Source organism: Capsicum annuum, chromosome 4 (assembly GCF_002878395.1).
Source record: "Capsicum annuum cultivar UCD-10X-F1 chromosome 4, UCD10Xv1.1, whole genome shotgun sequence".
NCBI lineage: Eukaryota > Viridiplantae > Streptophyta > Magnoliopsida > Solanales > Solanaceae > Capsicum > Capsicum annuum.
Genome location: NC_061114.1, coordinates 74,898,529 through 74,903,690, shown reverse-complemented (window position 1 = coordinate 74,903,690; position 5,162 = coordinate 74,898,529).

The following is a 5,162-nucleotide window of genomic DNA, read 5'->3' as shown; positions in this document are numbered from 1 at the left end:
AAGTGAATAATATTTAGTGAAATTCAAAAATTAGATGAATGAGTAGTTGTAGACCTAATTTTCATATGACAAATCAAATAGGAACATGTATATTTTGGCACTCATATGACTAAACATAGAATGAAACTCTAAGCGCCTATATACCTAGTGAAAAGGGTCAAGTCATAATGTAGTTCTAAAGATTTAGCTCGAATTTGAAGAGCTTTATAACTTTAAGATTTGGCTCAAATATGAAGAGCTTTATTACATATAATTTAGGCTCGTGCATTGAGGAGAATTTAAACTTAGAGATTTTTCTCGAATTTAAAGAGCTTCACGATTTAAAAATTTAGCTTTTAATTTGATGAGATTTGTGACATAAAGATTTAGCTCAAATTTGAAGATCTTATCAATTTGAAGGTTTTACCTTATATTTGAAGATCATTACAATGTGGATATTTATCTCAAATTTGAAGAGCTTTATGACATAAATTTTAGGTTGGTGTTTCAAAGAATATTATAACTTGCAGTTTATGCTCGTTCAATGTTTGTCCCCTTTAAATTCAATGATTATTTTTATAGTTCCCAAGGGATTTAATGAAATTTTAAGGTTGAATGATGGTTAAGAATGTAAATAGAACCATTGGGAAGTATTTCAGAATTTTTGGAATGAGTTTCGTGGCCTAAGGGAACTTTGAAACAGTAAGGTTTCATGTTTAGGCTGTGCCACGAAAGCAAGGCACAACCAGATGCAAAAAATAGTGGCTTGGCATGATAAGGGCATTAAATACTTGTTGGTTGCCATGATAAGGGTATTTCAAACCACATTCTTGGCGTGATAAGGGCGTGATACACCAGTGATCGTGACAATGCTAAAATCCTACTTTTTTATTCCTTCAAGGGTAATTTGGTCTTATAGGTCCTAATTGGTCCTACAGCTAATACTAAATGTTTTCTATCACCTATAACTAAAAATTCATGATTTTATCTCCTTTCAAACTCTCAAGAATACAAAAAGGATGATTTCTCCCTAAATTCCCATCTCAAGGACTCTACATTCAAGTTTCCTTCAAGAAACTTGCTAAGTTTTGGTATATGGGATTTGAACAAGGGTTACCTTTCATACTTGTGCCCAAAAACTCAGTTTTTATATCAATTTACGAATTTGATAATTAAGTTTCATACCCACTTTCCATGCTTTTGAAATTATTATGCTTCCTTATGGTTTAAACTTCATTTACTACAAAAATGCATATTTACTCATGTTCTTACGCCATGATTGGTCTTATGAATTGAGTGTTAGTATTTTGACATAAAATTTTATGAGTTGGCATATATATATAATTTTAGCATGATTCACTCAGTTTACAAGAATTTCAGACTTACTATTTTAGATTACAAACTATTACAACAAGATTACGATTTAAGTTTTGATCTTATGATCTCAGACATGATATAAAATTCACAAAGTTACTTATGAACACAATTTAGCAATATAAGCATGAATGATTTCAAACTTATAAACCTATATGCTTACTTTAAGGTGAACTTTCATATAGTATGAGCACTAGTATATTTTAGGAGTAGTATTTAGCACCGAGGGGAGGAGGGTTAAGCTCATCCCAATTTTTAGAAGCTAAGTGCCACCGTAATTTGAGGGATCCTTGCTTGAGAGTATATGCCTTACCCAAATGGTCTTAGTTTAGTGATCACTCCAGTTAAGGTTCTATATTGATAACAGCTTAAGGAGCAACCCTCTTCAATGTGGTTCAGACATTGGACTTTATATTGCTCATATAATTTATGTCGATTATAAGAATTTCCCACAAAAGATATGATTTCCAAAAATAAGTATAACAACTCACTAATCTTACAAAATTTTTCCTTTACTATTTATACTTTATAGTATCTTAGTTTATTCATGACTTTGGGAAGTCTGTATACACTTAACATTCATATTTTTTGTGATTTTAATTTATATCAACTTTTTACTTATTGCATTCACCCCCATATACTCATGACATTCTAGAAATGCTAACCATATATATGTCTGTTTGGCTATATTATTTCAGAATGTAGGTTCTGGTGTTCATCCTCAACAACACAATTAACCACAATAACCAATTCCTACCTCCTATTAGTTGGTGATTCCTCATGTTTTGAGGACTTAGATTATGCTTTATTTCAATAATTTGGTGGTGTTTTTGCTTAGACTTTATGTTTTTAGTTTGGATCGACTGGGTATTTCCCAGTGTCTCTTTAGTATGCTTAGAGGCTAGTCAAGACTGGTCAATCATTTTTAAATTTTCATGAGTTTTAGTTGGTGTTTATTTTATAGTGTTTGTTGAGATTGTTTACCCACTTTAATCTAGATTATTTAGTTTTATCTCCCACTCATATTTTAAGTATATTTGTCATGGTTCAGTGTTGATTAGATATCATGGGTTAACTTTGGGGCTACTCGTTGTCCTAAGCACCATGTGACATTTAAGGAGTAGTCTCATGGCATTACAAACTTAGTATCAGAGGCTATGATTTTAATAGTCCTAGGGAGTCTGAAAAGCAATGTTACGTAGAGTCTTAATCATAGGTGTAAAGTGTGCCACTTATGAACGAGAGTCTACAAAATATATTAAGAACTATCCCTTCTTTCATGATCTCTATCGTGCTTTGATGTTATCTCTATATTTATCATGCTTCAAAGTTTTATCTATCTTTTTTTCTAACTAATGATTTCACGTGAAAGTGAATGACTTCTCACAAAGCTTACACCCATAAAAATAGGGACCAACCATCCCCACCACTACTTGTAGACCCTTTAAATGAAAATGTCTTTTATGTTGAGTTCTGAGATGCCTTTTAGGTGTTAGATCAAGCTGTGAATACTTAGGTAATAAACAAACAACAGTTATAATTCAAAAAATGGCAACTTAGCTATAGCCGAAGTTAGAGATTTCATGAAAATAAAACCACTAGAGTTCTTTGGTTCAAAGGTGAATGAGGATCCACAAATTTTCACTAATGAGGTAAAGAAAATCTCTTAGATTATGCATGTCAAAGAAGTGCAGAGTGTGGAATTTGAATCCTATCAACTAAAGGATACTACTTATGACTGGGTTACCTCATGGAAGGAAGGCAAGGGTGACAATGCAACTCTAATAAGTTAGAATATATTTCAGACAACATTTCTAAATACGTTCTGTCCTCGTGAGATGAAGAGGGCTAAGATGGAGAAGTTCATGAACCTCAGGCAGGGTTCCACGTCAAAGAATACTCCTTAAAGTTCACACAACTTTCTAAATATGCACCAGCATTGTTGTCAGATTCTACACTCGTATGAGTAAGTTTGTCAGCGAGGTATCTGACTTGATGGTCAAGGAGTGTAGGACTACCATGATGATTGGGGACATGGACATTTCGTGAATGATAACTCATGATCAACAGGTTGAGGCTGAGAATTTTAAAGAATAGGAAATGGAGACCAAAGAGACTAGGTCAAGACAGTTTGAGTATGATCAACATAAGTCAAGAGGGAAAAATCATTCTAAGTTTTAGAGTTATTCATCTGCTCTCACACCATCTTTAACCAGAGCTCTCGCACCCAAGACTTAGAAGGAACAACGGGGTAGTACACTGACCACTAGCTCTATGGGAAGCATTTCATTAGGATAAACTAATCTAACATACAAAAAGTGTGGTAGAAATTATTTGAGTGAGTGAATAATGGGTAGAGATGGCTGTTATGGTTGTGGTAAGCTAGGACAAGGCTTAAAGAGTGCCTATTGAGTAAGCAAGGAAATTGAGATACTCGCCCTCAGTATCAGTTAACTACTTCAGAGGCTCAATCGGGTCATCCAGCTCAGCAGCAGGGCGCATCATCCAGTGCTGGTGACAGTTAGCCTCAGAACCTATTTTATGCTTTATGTTTTTACCAAAAGTAGGAGATCTCTGAAGATATGGTAATTGGTACATTTTGAGGTTTTTACCTTGTTTCTTATGTGCTGTTAGATACAAGGTCAAAACTCTCCTTCGTAACCCCACTTATTGCTAAAAATTTTTAGGTAAGTCCTAAAAGTTTTTCTGATCTTTTTACAATTTCTACCTTTGGTGGAGGTTCAGTTATTTTTAGACAAGTCTATAGAAAGTGCCCTATTATGATCCTTCATAAGGTCACCTCAAAAAAATTTAGTAGAATTAAAGATGACTAATTTTGACGTCATTTTTTGTAATACCCCACAAAGTTACCTCGTAATCCAGGCCTTAGAGCGTGTCAAGTGAAGTATAATTCCGACCTTACAAGATTAAAAAGATACTTCCTAAGTTATTGGTATTTAAACCATATAGAATTTTCTTAAATTTGACTTTTTTTCATGTATATAATTGAATTAGCTTTCCAACGATACCAATTTCATCCAAATCCGGTGTTGGAGTGAGAAGTTATGGCCATTTTACTGAGAGTTATTGGAACCACCCAGGTGCGATGGAAAATCTGATAGACCATCGAGTCTACGATGGACCGCCGCTCATACCATTATGAACAAGGAAAAAATTGCCTTTCATAGCCTAGGTACGACGGCTAGGACGATGGACCATCAAGGCTGTGATGGAACATCACTGAGACCGTCGTCACTAAGGCAGTGTGGTATCATCTTGGCTGTCGAGCGATGGAAAATCTGATGGACCATCGGACCTACGATGGACTATTGGTCCAACTATCGCATCAAGGAAGTATGTCCCTTTTCTGGTCATCGTGCGATGAATAAACCGACGGAATGTCAGACTTACGACAGACCATCACTCCGACCGTTGCAGACCCCGTTCAATATTATTATCTCATTTTTAAAAGGTATTTTTGGTCTTTTTCACTATTTTATCAACCAGATATATATTCCAAACAAACTTGATAGCCTCATTATCTCCCAAAACATCCAAAGGCTAGGGTTTCTTCCTCAAGAGCAAATCCAAAACCCTTCTCTAAGAAATCCAAGTTCAAAGGTTGCAAGAACCCTCTCTCAAAAGTAATAAGAAGAGTTTAGAGTCATTATGCCCAAAGGCTTATTTAAACTACGATTCTCTACAATTTATGAGTTTTTACATGAAATTGAATTTGGGCTTTTCACCCATTGTTATTGGTTGTAAGATTTTGATGTTTCCCTTGAATTTAGAGTCTAATGACATAGTTT